The 13,657-nt window shown below is 54.7% G+C and overlaps 2 long non-coding RNA genes across 2 annotated transcripts; one reads left to right on the plus strand and one right to left on the minus strand.

Moving 5' to 3' along the window:
- The first annotated feature begins 5,185 nt into the window (after positions 1-5,185).
- LOC140640552 (uncharacterized) lies at positions 5,186-8,359 on the plus strand. Its single transcript, XR_012037309.1, has 3 exons — positions 5,186-5,401; positions 6,367-6,569; positions 6,696-8,359. It is a non-coding gene; the product is annotated as an uncharacterized lncRNA (long non-coding RNA).
- On the minus strand, positions 5,324-12,746 carry LOC140640553 (uncharacterized). The gene is made up of 2 exons (XR_012037310.1): positions 10,217-12,746; positions 5,324-6,930 (listed from the first exon to the last, which is right to left on the minus strand). It is a non-coding gene; the product is annotated as an uncharacterized lncRNA (long non-coding RNA).
- Positions 12,747-13,657: the final 911 nt, after the last annotated feature.

Below are 13,657 nucleotides of genomic sequence, written 5' to 3' on the forward strand. Positions count from 1 at the left end.
CGGGCGCAGAGTCCCACGCGGGCTCGATCCCTCGACCCTGAGGTCATGACCTGAGCTGAAAGCAAGAGCCAGAGGCTGGGCGACTCCGCCACGCAGGCGCCCCGCTAGCGCTGTTTCTAACTTCCACTCCTGTCCCCGTGTCACGCTTCAGTCCTGGTTACAGTTGAACATCATTATACGGGCACCCCGCGTTTTGTTATCGCGTGACGCGTATCTGGGCTGCTTCTCCTTTCGGCTGTTGTAAATAATGCTATCAACGGTCACGGACAAGTTCTTGTGCGGACAGAGCCTTCAATTCTCTCTGTTCTCTTGGGTGTGTGCCAAAGGGCGCAAGTGCCGGCCATTCGGGAGCTCCATGTTTCACAGTTTGAGGAACTGCCAGACTGTTTACCCAGGAGGCCACACTCTGTCCCTTGTCCCCAGCAAGTCCCGTGGGTCCAGTCCCCTCCGTCCCCATCACGGTGCCCGAGGGTCCAGCCTCACCTCCTCGCCAGCTCGGCTGCTCACCCCTCTCAGTGTGACCATCCTCGTGGGCATGAAGTGACCCCTCCCTGCAGTTCCCACTGGCCCTTCCCAAGTGCTGATCGTGTGTTTCTGTGCTAGTGACCCCTGTACCTTCTCTCCGAGAAACATCCACCAGGTCTTTACGCCTTCTCCGTATTTGGCACGTTCTCTCGAAATCTTTTCACGTGTCCGTACTTCCTTTTCTCTTTCTCAAAATATTTACCTCTGTGTTTATGTGTATCGCCTCTGGTTTCATCTGCATTTCCAAAATAATTTTCAGTTTTTCTCTAATTCTGATATGGGTCATATCTTACTGTCTCTAAGCTTGTTTTGAAGCGATAGCCAACCTCCAAGAGGGCCTGGGTGTCCTTGGCGCCAGCACCCCTGCCCCTGTGTGCTCCCACCCATGTCACATCATGCTCATGGGGCTCGCAGAGGCAGCGGGGGACCTCGCAATGTTGATTTCTGGGCTGAGGTCATAAATGGGATTCCAGCCTCCACCTTGATTTCCTGGAGCACTTGCACTGGGGGAGTCAGCCACCACGTGGTGAGGATGCTCAAGCATCGGGCACACATGGGGAGGCGAATGGGAGGGGCGCACGGAAAGGCATGCACGGGGGAGGGGTGCACAGGGGGGCACACGGGGTGGTGCACGAGGAAGGCAAGCACAGGGGAGGCAGGCACGGGAAGGTGCGCACAAGGAGCACGCATGGGGAGGCACACACGAGGAGGGGTGCACGGGGGAGGCAGGCCTGAGGGGGGCAGGCATGGGGAGGGGCACACGGGGAGGCGCGCACAGGGGACATGGCTTGCTCACCATGTGAATCTGTCTCTGTGGAAACCAACCCAGAGCCCCAGTCGCACCTTCAGATGACAGTAACCCAAGCAACACCTGAGCCCAAGTGAAAGCCAAGCCCAAGCTCGCAGAGTGTGTCAGAAAGCAACTGGTGGTTGTGTTTTGCACCACTAAGTGCTGGGGTGCTCTGTTGTGCAGCCTCCAGTACCTGACACGGGGAGGGGTTCGTGGGCCTCTGCCTGGGCGCCCCCGTGCCCGCAGGGACGCTACACTCCGCTCTCTTCCTTCCAGCGTCTCTGTACAGCATCCGACTGTAACTCATCTCTCCTGCTCCCTCTAGGGTGAAGTCCAGCTCCTGTGCCGACTTGCACAGCTCTTTCCGCCTGTTCCTTGCGGCACCTGCCCCTCTGCCCACCCCCTGCTGTCCAGAGGGTTTTCCTGGACTCTGCTGACCCCACACTTCCCAGGTGGGTTCTATCCCCGCTGAGAGATCTGGGGGCCTGACTGCAACCCTGGTGCTCCCCCTTGTGAGTGTGGCACCCTCCCGGCCCCCCGCACAGCCAGGGCTCATGGCACTGGCACCTTCCCCTGCCCTCGGGGGCTCCTGTGTCCAGGGCCACCTCCACTTTGTCCTCTGCGTCTTTCAGCTTCTCTTCTGCATCTCCAGCCTCATCTCGCTGTGGTTTCCTCCTGCCCCTCCGGTGCTCCCTCTGCCCTCACAACTTGCCCCCGGTCCAGCTGTCCCCGTCCTGCTATTTCTCATCTATGGTCATGCTTATCAAACCTAATGTTTCCACTAGGTCCCTTTTTCTTATTATTTCTTTCTTGTTCTTTTTTTTTTTTTAAGATTTTTATTTATTTATTTGAGAGAAAGTACGAGAGAGCAAAAGCAGGGAGTAGGAACAAAGGAACAGCAGACTCCCCGCTAAACAGGCAGCTGGACTCTGGGCTCCTTCCCAGGACCCCAGGATCCTGACCTGAGCCGAAGTCAGACACCTAACCCACTGAGCCACCCAGGTGCCCCTCTTCTTTCTTATCAATAATGTACTCCTGCACCTACTTAAATAGATCTAACCCATTTGCTGTATTTGATTTTATGTCTTCTTGCTTGTTTACATGCTCGGGCCGTCCGCTCCCGGGATGGTGCTTCACACGCTGCGCTTAGAAGTAGCTGTCCTCCTTCCCCAGGCTCTGGTCCAGCGCCTCCGGCTACTCTGGCCTGAGGAAGTGTCTTCTGGTCCTGGCTCTGGTCCTGGCTTTGGCTCTGGTTCCGGTTCTGGTTCCAGTTCTGAATCTGGTCCTGGCCCTGGTCCTGGTCCTGGTCCTGGCTCTGGTCCTGGCTCTAGCCCTGGCTCTGGCCCTGGTTCCGGCTCTAGTTCCAGTTCTGGATCTGGTCCTGGCCCTGGTCCTGGTCCTGGTCCTGGCTCTGGTCCTGGCTCTGGCTCTGGCTCTGGATCTGGTCCTGGCCCTGGTCCTGGTCCTGGTCCTGGCTCTGGTCCTGGCTCTGGCTCTGGCTCTGGCTCTGGTCCTGGCCCTGGTCCTGGTCCTGGTCCTGGCTCTGGTCCTGGCTCTGGCTCTGGCTCTGGCTCTGGATCTGGTCCTGGCCCTGGTTCTGGCTCTGGTCCTGGCTCTGGCTCTGGTTCCGGCTCTGGTTCCAATTCTGGATCTGGTTCTAGCTCTGGTTCTGGCTCTGGCTCTGGTCCTAGCCCTGGTCCTGGCTCTGGCTCTGGTTCTGGCTCTGGTTCCAGTTCTGAATCTAGACCTGGCCCTGGTCCTGGCCCTGGTCCTGGCTTTGGTTCTGGCTCTGGCCCTGGTCCTGGCCCTGGTTCTGGCTCTGGCTCCTGTGAGCTGCCCAGCCTGGTGGTATTTCCTCAGAGTCCGAGGAGGACAGGTCACCCCACCTGGTGATGACAGGTGCTCTCACCTGAGTTCTGGCACAGGGTTCCTAAAAACCCCGGGGATTTTCTAAGTGCTGAGAGCCTTTAGGGTGTCTTTTGTATGATAATGAGGTGATGTTGGAAAGCCCCTAGGTTGGGACTGCTTGCTCAGGAGTCCCACCCCTGACCTCTGGGGAGGGGCAATGGGTGGGGATGGGGGGGTTGTATCAATCACCAATGGCCGATGATTTAGTCCATCACAGCTGTGCAAAGCCTCCATAAGAAGCTGAAAAGGATGAGGTTGGGGTCGGAGAGCTCCTGGTGGTTGAAGTCTTGGAGGTTCCGGGAGAGCCCTGAGCTCAGGGGCCTGATGAAGGCCCGCCCCTTCCCTTCCCTCGCCCTCCGCACCACTTCACTTGGCTGCTCCTGAGTCATACCATAAATAAACCGGTGATCTAGTAAGTAAAATGTTTCTCCAGCTTCTGTGAGCAAATTAATGGAACCCACAGAGGGGGTCCCTGAAATCTCTGACCTACAGCCAGTAGGTCAGAAGCACAGGTGACAACTGGCCATTGGCATCTTGAGGGTGGGAGGGGCAGTCTTGTGGGACTGAGCCTTAACCTGCAGGGTCTCTCTTTTTTTTTTTTTTTTTCATTCGATTTGCCAACATACAGCATAACACCCGGTGCTCATCCCACAAGTGCCCCCCTCAGGGCCCGTCACCCAGTCACCCTCACCCCCCGCCCACCTCCCCTTCCACCACCCCTAGTTCATTTTCCAGAGTTAGGAGTCTCTCATGTTCTGTCTCCCTTTCTGATATTTCCCAGTCATTTTCTCTCCTTTCCCCTTTATTCCCTTTCACTACTTTCTATATTCCCCAAATGAATGAGACCATATAATGTTTGTCCTTCTCTGATTGACTTACTTCACTCAGCATAATACCCTCCAGTTCCATCCACGTCGAAGCAAATGGTGGGTATTGGTCGTTTCTAATGGCTGAGGAATATTCTATTGCATACATAGACCACATCTTCTTTATCCACTCATCTTCCGATGGACACCGAAGCTCCTTCCACAGTTTGGCTATTGTGGACATTGCTGCTAGAAACATCGGGGTGCAGGTGTCCCGGCGTTTCACTGCATCTGTATCTTTGGGGTAAATCCCCAGCAGTGCAATTGCTGGGTCGTAGGGCAGATCTATTTTTAACTCTTTGAGGAACCTCCACACAGTTTTCCAGAGTGGCTGCACCAGGTCACATTCCCACCAACAGTGCAAGAGGGTTCCCTTTTCTCCGCAACAACAACATTTGTTGTTTCCTGCCTTGTTCATTTTCCCCATTCTCACTGGTGTGAGGTGGGATCTCATTGTGTTTTGATTTGTATTTCCCTGATGGCAAGTGATGCGGAGCATTTTCTCATGTGCATGTTGGCCATGTCTATGTCTTCCTCCTTGAGATTTCTCTTCATGTGTTTTGCCCATTTCATGATTGGATTGTTTGTCTCTTTGGTGTTGATTTTAAGATGTTCTTTATAGATCTTGGAAACTAGCCCTTTATCTGATTCGTCATCTCCAAATAGCTTCTCCCATCTGTAGGTTGTCTTTTAGGTTTGTTGACTGTGCCCTTTGCTGTGCAGAAGCTTTTTATCTTGATGAAGTCACAATAGTTCATTTTTGCTTTTGTTTCTCTTGCCTTCATGGATCTTGCAAGAAGTTGCTGTGGCCAAGTTCAAAAAGGGTGTTGCCTGTGTGTGTGTCTCACATTTAGATCTTTCATCCGTTTTGAGTTTATCTTTGTGTCTGGTGTGAGAGAATGGTCTAGTTTCATTCTTCTGCACGTGGCTGTCCAATGTTCCCGGCACCATTTATTGAAGACACTGTCCTTTTTCCAGTGGGCAGTCTTTCCTGCTCTGTCGAATATTCATTGACCATAGATAGAGTTGAGGGTCTACTTCTGGATTCTCTAATCTGTTCCATTGATCTGTGTGTCTGTTTTTGTGCCAGGACCACACTGTCTTGATGACCACAGCTCTGTCGTACAACCTGAAATCCGGCATTGTGATGCCCCCAGCCTGCAGGTTCTTGATGTCATTTTGGAATGTGGGTGAGGTCCAGAGCCGATGGCCAAGAAAGAATTCTTGAGATGTCTTTGGTGCAAAAAGGTGGTTTTATTAAAGCACAGGGACGGACCATGGGCAGGAAGAGCTGCAGCCCCGGGGCTGTGAGGTGAGCTGATAACATACTTAGGAGTTGGGAGAGATCAGGACAGAGGGGGGTGTCCAAGAGATCTTTGATATGCTAAAGAGGACTCTCAGGATCCTGGGGGCCTGGCCGTGGGCAGGCTCCGGTGGTTTTCCCTCTAGTAAAGCATTAACACTGAGACAGTGGGGAGCTTCCTGGAGGAATGTTCTACTAGGCCTGCCTCCTGTGTTTGTCAATGGGCTGCAGGTCATAAGGAAATTTTATTTTATTGACATTCCCTTCCACCTTTGTTTTCCCACCTCACCGTGGAGGGGAGGGTGATGTTAGGGCTCCAGGAAGTTCGGCTATCTGCTATTGATAAGAGTGTTTTTCCTTGTAAACCCCTAAGACACTGGTGCACTGAGGGAGGCTCCTGTCCTGCTGGGCTGTGGTCTCTGACCATTCCCCTAGCCTCAGGGCAGGCAGGAGCACCTGCGGGGTGGGGGGGACCCCCTCCTGTGCCCTGCCTTCGCTCCCCCATCAATCTGAGGCCGGCTCCAGGGGGACAGTGTGGGACAGAGGTGAGCGAAGAAGGCCTGGCCGGTGCGCAGGAACTGGCATCAGAAGCACATCCCGTCAGAAGTGCCCTTAGCAAGCCCCCCCACCGTCAGAGCTTCACCTTCAACCTCCCCCCATCCACCAAGGGCTTCCCAACTACTGATCACTCACCCACCCAGCATAGAGGCTGAGGGGGGAGGTGGGTGCCAGGGCAGCCATCCTTCTGTTCTCAACAACCCCTCATCCCGGCAGGTGCACCACCCCTGCAGCCTCCCCTGGGGGCCAACCCCCCACCTCCTAGTGTCCCCTTCCCGCCTCCCTGCAGGCCCTCTCCTCCCACGACACCCCACTCCTGTCAGGACAATCTCAGTGCCCGGGCTTTCCCACCGGGGTCTTGTTTGGTTTTTCTAGTTCCCTAAATCCAACCTTGCCTGCACCTGTGGCTTCCCCAGGTTGAATGGGGAAGAGCTCGTGTAGCCACCAACGGGGACAGGACAGAGAAAACAGGCCCTGGAGGTGCCCTGGTGGGAAGCCGGCCACCGAAAAGCTCTGCTCTCCTCTCTGCCACCTGAAAGTCACTGTGTGATGAGGTCTTTGTCTCGGAGAGTGGGGGCTGTTCCAGGGGCGCTGGGAGACCTGCCCACACCTGGATGAGGTCACTCCTTCATCTCTGGGCAGGGCCTGGGCGGGGGGACTGGGGAGGCTGGGACCACCCTCTCCCAGGGCACATGTGCGTGCGCGCACACACACGCGCACACACACTCTTCACCATCTTCTCCAGGGGCATTGCGAGCTGGGCAGGAATCCAGGCACAGGAAGTGTTTGATTTCTCTTGGACCAGAGGAGTAAGCATCGCGCTGGGCAGGTGTGCTGCTTTCCAGTCCTCCAGCGGCCCGCATGCCTCACGTCCCCACGTCCCCGCCGAGGCCCCCCGAGGTCCCGCTGGTGCAGGAGAAAAGAAGCCGGGGCATTCCTGGAGTGGAGCCAGGGGCCCGGGAGGGCGGACCTGGGGCCACCTGCGGAGGAAGTGACAAGGAGGGTGGGGAGCACCTGGTGGGGTAGCTGTTGCTGGGGCTGAATTGTGTCACCCCCAAAACTCCCCCGTTGAAGTCCTAATTCCAGGGTGACTGGACCTGGGGACAGGCCAGGTGGGGTGGTGTTGGTGGTGACAAAGGTTAAGTGAGGTCGTGAGGTCCTGACCCAACTGGGCTGGTGCCCCTGTAAGAGGACAAGGCCCGGGTCTCGCTCGCCCTGGACGGCCCCACAGGGAGGCGGCCTCTGCCTGGTCCCCGGAACCGGCCCTGCGGCGCCGCGATCTTGAGCCTCAGCTTCCAGAAGTGAACGAGCTCCTCCCCGGGCCCTGCGGCACTGGGCCCCACCCTCGCCCGCCACTGCCTGGGCCGCTGGTTAGAGGTGTCACCCCACGGCCGCTGAGGCCCCAGCTCCGTCCTGAGAATGGTTGACAGGTGCGCGCGGCTGAGAAGGGAGGACCTCGAGTCCTCACCCTGGAATGCGGCCGGTTCTCCCTCCCTCCCGTGGGTCACAGGGCAGGTGACAGCCCAGTCAGGACAAAGGCCTTCTGTGCCTCGGGCCAGGTGACCGCGGGGTCACAGCTGCAGGACTGGCAGCCCGGGTCCCTCCTCGGCACCTGCGGGGCGCCCGCCCGGCGCCGCCTCCGTGACCCGGGCCCGCCATGCAGGACGGCGGCCGACTTCTAGCTCGAAACACGCTCCTCGGATTAGTGTGTTGGCCCCACACCCCGGGGAGCAGCAGGAGGCGGGGAGCTCCCTGAAGGAGACATTCTCCCCATCCTGTTCTGGGTGTGGGTCGCGCTGGCTGTCAGAGCTCGCCAAGCTGCACACCTGCGCGGATGCATTTTACTGCACATACGTCGTACCTCAAAACACGGCCCAAAAAATAGTCATTCTCTTAGAAAGTCAGAGAATAGGAACAACCTAAAGGTAGCGAATACTCAGAGTGTGACGTGGACACAGACGCCGTCAACACCGCTGCTTTGGGTTTTGCTGACTTCCATCAACCACAGAACATGATCCCATTTCCGCCAAATGTGCCGCAATGTTTTTTTTTAAGATTTTATTTATTTATTTATGAGGGACACAGAGAGAGGCAGAGACGCAGGCAGAGGGAGAAGCAGGGTCCACGCAGGGAGCCCGACGCGGGACTCGATCCCTGGATCCAGGATCACACCCTGGGCTGAAGGCAGGCGCTCAACTGCTGAGTCACCCAGGTGCCCCTGCTGCAATATTTTTAACAACCGTGTGACTTAATACCGTTTGCAAAAACCCAAATGTTTTCTTCAACCTACTGTGGGGAAATCATTCTTTCTAGGGTTTTCCTTTCAACATTGTAAACAGCACTGCTATCAACCTCCTGGAGCTCGTTCTTTTTTTTTTTTTTTTTAAGATTTTTATTTATTTATTCATGATAGACACAGAGTGAGAGGCAGAGACACAGGCAGAGGGAGAAGCAGGCTCCATGCAGGGAGCCCGACGTGGGACTCGATCCTGGGACCCGGGGATCACACCCTGGGCCAAAGGCAGGTGCTAAACCACTGAGCCACCCAGGGATCCCCTGGAGCTCATTCTTCACGCACATTCTAAATCATCATCTTGGGATCTCTGGGTGGCTCAGTGGTTTAGCACCTGCCTTCGGCTCAGGGCGTGATCCTGGAGGCCCGGGATCAAGTCCCCACATCAGGCTCCCCGCAGGGAGCCTGCTTCTCCCTCTGCCTATGTCTCTGCCTCTCTCTCTCTCTCTCTCTCTCTCTCAGGAATAAATAAACAAAAATCTTTAAAAAATAAAAAGATAAAAAAAATAAATCATCATCTTGCAGTAAGTCCCAGGATTGGTATTACTGGGGCCAAAGGCTCTCATGTTTTAAAAGTTTGGGCTTTTTCTTGTTGTTGTTTAATGTCATATGGAAAACGGTGATTTCAACAGACTTTCAGGTCCTGCCTCTCATCTGATCTTTATTACCTGGGAAGGCTGATGGTGCTGGGCCTGAAGGGGCAGGAATGGGTGGGTCTCCCGTGGAAGGTGTCACTCCTGATGGAGATGAGAGGGCCCACGCACACTAGAGCCTCACGGCTGAGTCTCAGAGAGCAGTGGGGCCGTGGAGACCCATCCCCAGAGGGGAGAGCCCACTCAGCCAATGATCCCGGGCATCCTGCTCACCAGGAGTGTTTGTGGGTTACAGGCACGGGGCCGAGGACAGGGCTGGGCCCAGGCAGGGAGCCCCCATGACAGAAAGAGAACCCAGAGAACCTTCCCACACCCACGGGGGTAACAGTGACAAAACTAGAGGCTTCAGGGTCCTCAGAAACACCGTTGGTCCCACACACTCCAAAACACTTGTGAGATGTTGGTGCTGTGTCCAGCAGGAGGCTGGGCTTTAACCCAGGCTCCTGGTTAAATCTCTGATGAGAAAAGCCCCCGAACCAAGGCTACCCAGAGCAAGAGCGAGTCTCACCAAGTGACACCCCCATCCTGCCCCGGTCCACCCCGACTGGGCCTGGGACCCAGCCCTACTCTGTCCTAACTGCCCCAGCATTGCTCAATGGCCAAGTGGCTCCAATTGGACCAGCTCTGGTGCAGCAAAGTCCACGATTGCTGGACAGAGACAACTATCCAACAGCGTGGAGAGCAGCCACAACCAGACAGAGGCCGTCGTGCTCAGAGGCTCAGGAGACGGGACTGGCTGGGTCAGCGTCCCACGCCGTGCCTCTACATCTGAGGGCAGGCCAAAACCCTGAGGGAACCCACGGTCCTGCTGGCTTCAAGAACCAGAGGACGGGTGGCTCAGCGGTTTAGCACCACCTGCAGCTCAGGGCGTGATCCTGGAGTCCCAGGATGGAGTCCCGCGTCGGGCTCCCTGCATGGAGCCTGCTTCTCCCTCTCCCTCTGCCTGTGTCTCTGCCTCTTTCTCTCTCTGTCTCTGTCTCCCATGAATAAATAAATAAAATCTTTAAAAAAAAAAAAAGAACCAGAGGACAGAGTTGGGGTGACCACAGCAGATGGAAAGTGAGGGGCGACCCCAGAAAGGGAGCCTGGAATCCTCCCTGATGAATTCCGCTCAAGCCCCTGGCTGCTCCGTGAGCTCTGTTTGCACGGGACAGATTCTAAGCAGCTCAGCTAACAGCACAGAGATTTACACAGAGGGCGCAGTGTTTACAGCTTGAGTCCAGTTCAGTTAACCCCTCAATAAACAAACAACAACATAAAAAAAAAAAAAAGAATGCTCTGAAAGAGAACCCCACAGAGCCCCAAGCCCCCGCAACATACCAGCCACGATGTGCAGGACACAGCCCCAAATCACTAGACGTGCAAAGTGCAGGAAATGTGACTGACACCCAGGAGAAGCGGGAGACAAGGAGGAGCTCCTCGGAGTGCAGGCGGTGGGGAAAGGTCAGCCCAAAACAGCGATCCGAGGAGAAGGTGAGACAAACACAGAGTCCGTCATCTCCCCGGCCCTGCGCTCAGACCAAACGCCAGAGGAAAAGGAGCCCGGGTGTAGGCGTGAAAATGTAGGAAAAGGTGAAGAAGTCCTGAAAGGATGACGTTTGTGGACAAATTCAAGCAAAGATACAGCGCACGACAGTGCCTTGGCACCTCGCGGAGTTTAAAACACCAGTAAAACTATGCGCGTCACAGCCGGTGGGGCATTTGCAATACGATGTGCAGCAAAGCATCAAGGACTTATGTCCAGGACGCATAAATATGTAAAGAACTCCTGCAAATCAACAGGAAAAAGATCAACTCCACAGGGAAGTGGGCAGACTACATCACAAAGTGGGAGTGTCCAGAGGTCAGTAAACATGTAAAAAGGCGCCCATTTCACTAACCAGGAGGAAAATGCAGATTAAAATCACAGCATGAGGGGCGCCTGGGGGGCGCAGGGGTTGAGCGTCTGCCTTCCCCTCAGGGCGTCATCCTGGGGATCCCGGGATCGAGTCCACATCGGGCTCCCTGCATGGAGCCTGCTTCTCCCTCTGCCTGTGTCTCTGCCTCCTTCTCTGTGTCTCTCAGGAATAAATAAAATCTTAAACAAAAATCACAAGGTCATACCACAAACCCACAGGAGGGTCAACACGAAGACAAAACCTTCCAATTATTGGCAAAGATGTGGATTAACCGGAGCTCTCGCGCATCTCCGGGACAGCGAAAGCTGGCACAACCAACCGCTTTGGCAAACGTGTTTGGCGCGATCTGTGAAAGCTAAACGTACGCAGACACGCAGCTAAGAGTCACGCAGCAGAAACGGGCACACGCGTGTCCCACAACACGTACTAGAGTGCTCAGGGCAACACAGAGGCCAAAAGCTGGAAGCCTCTCCATCAGTGGCAACACCGGTGAATAAATGGGGGCCGGCCGCCCACTGGGATGGCGCAGACGACGCAGGAGCCCCCGGACCTCGTGCTGGACTGAGCAAGCAGACGCCAGGGAGCTCACGCTGGAGGCCCCCCTTGTAGGAAGACCAAAGCCCAGGAGACAAACGGGACGAATAGCACTCGGGTATCCTTGGGTAGGGGTGCGGGCAGGAGGGGAAATGAGGGGAGCTCAGGGGCAGGGCGGGGGGACGGTCGCCTCCCCCGGCATGTTGGTCACAGCGCGGTTCAGGTGGTGCCATCAGATGCTCCACTTCGGTGACCCTGTCCCGGGAGGAACCACAGGTGCCGTGCATTCGGGAAGCAGAGGAGGAAGCCGGGGACGGTGCCGGGCCCGCGTCCACGCGGGCTCAGTGGGCGCCCACCGCGGCGGCAGAGACAGGACCGCCGTCCCTGCGCGCTCTCGTGTCCGTGCCTTTCAGTCTAGGGAGACGATCTGAGAACCAGGCTCCTTTGTGGTCATAAGACATTTCCCTGAAATTCAGCAATTCCTTCTGTTTAAATCCAAATGAGACAAATTTGATGTTTGATTTTAGGGAAAAGCATTCCAGGATTATCCCATTCTGCGTTTCAGTGACTTCCAACCTCCTTCAGTCTACATTGTATTTGCAAAGCACGATGTCTGGAATAAAGCTCAGCAACTGAACAATGGTGGTCAGATTTAAAATGACTTCCACAGACTCTTTTTGTAACTTCTTTTTGCCTGGCTTGATATTTTAGTAACAAATACTTTTCAAAAAAACCCAAAACATCTCTTTTGTGTTTCTGGCTTAGCCATCACCCACTGGGCAACTCTCTTAACCTCTCTGAGCCTCTGTATTCACAATTTTAAAATGGACATAATATCCCCAAGTTCATAGATTTTGAAAAGGATTAAGTTAGATCCTTCACGTGGAATGCGGATGTGTGTTATCACCCCATTGTTTCATGAGCCGCCCAGGGCAGGGCTACCAGATAACGCAGAATGCCCAGTTAAATCTGAATCTCAGACAAACAACAAGTAAGTTTCAGCCTAAGTATGCCCCGTGTGATACGTGGGACACAGTTATATACTTATATCAAAACAGGATTCATTGTTCATCTGAAATTGAAATTTAACTGGATGTCCTGTATTTTATTTATTTATTTATTTATTTATTGTCCTGTATTGTTATTTGCCAAATTTGGCAACCCAACTCAAGGGTGTTGCTGTGCCTTTGCTTACCTGGTTGAACAAGTACCAACCCTGCGCCCAGCACACAGTAGGCTCTCAATAAATATTGGATGGATGGTGGGTAGGTGGGTGGGTGGATGGATGGATGGATGGATGAGTGGATGGATGGATAAGTGGATGGTGGGTGGGTAGGCAGATGGATGGATAGATGAATGATGGGTGGGTAGGTGGGTGGATGGATGGATGGATGGATGGATGGGTGAATGGATGGTGGGTGGGTAGATAGATGGTTGAATAGATGAGTGGATGGATAGATGGATGAGTGGGTGGGTGGGTGGGTAGGCAAATGATGGATGGATGGATGGATGGATGGATAGTGGATAGATGGATGGATGCATGGTGGGTGGGTGGGTCGATGGCTGAATGGCTGAATGGGTAGATGGTGGGTGGGTAGGTGGATGGCTGGATGGATGAGTGGATGGATAAATGGTAGGTGGTAAGTGAGTGGATGGGTCGATGAGTGGATGGATGGGTAAAAGGATGGTGGGTAGGTAGGTAGATGGTTGGATAGATGAGTGGATGGATAGATGGATGGATGGATGGATGGATGGATGAGTGGGTCGGGGGTAGACGGATGGATGGATGGATGGATGGATGAGTGGGTCGGGGGTAGACGGATGGATGGATGGATGGATGGATGGAGGATTGACAGTGGGTGGGTAGGTAGATGGATGAATGGTGGTGGGTGGGTAGGTAGATGAGTGGATGGATGGATGCATGGATGGATGAGTGGGTCGGGGGTAAACAAATGGATGGATGGAGGATTGACAGTGGGTGGGTAGGTAGATGGATGAATGGTGGTGGGTGGGTAGGTGGGTGGATGGATGGATGGGTGAATGGATGGTGGGTGGGTGGGTGCATGGATGGATGGATACCGGATACTGTAATGGTTTTAACACCAAGCAGCCTTAAGTATCCCATGACAGAGCCAGGGCAAAGCAAAAGAAGTGCCTGCTGACAGGAAACCCCCAGCTCAGACACATCTTACCACCCCTGGGGTTAATCTGCTCAGACTCTATCTATAAAATGGAAATGCTCTGCTGTGCCCCGGGCAAGAGGAAGCCCCGTGTGCCGCCCTGTAGGCCTGACATGGGAAGGAGGGAACCTGACTACCGGCTTCTAAGT

This window comes from Canis lupus, chromosome 9 (genome assembly GCF_048164855.1).
Source record: "Canis lupus baileyi chromosome 9, mCanLup2.hap1, whole genome shotgun sequence".
In the NCBI taxonomy this organism is placed as follows: domain Eukaryota; kingdom Metazoa; phylum Chordata; class Mammalia; order Carnivora; family Canidae; genus Canis; species Canis lupus.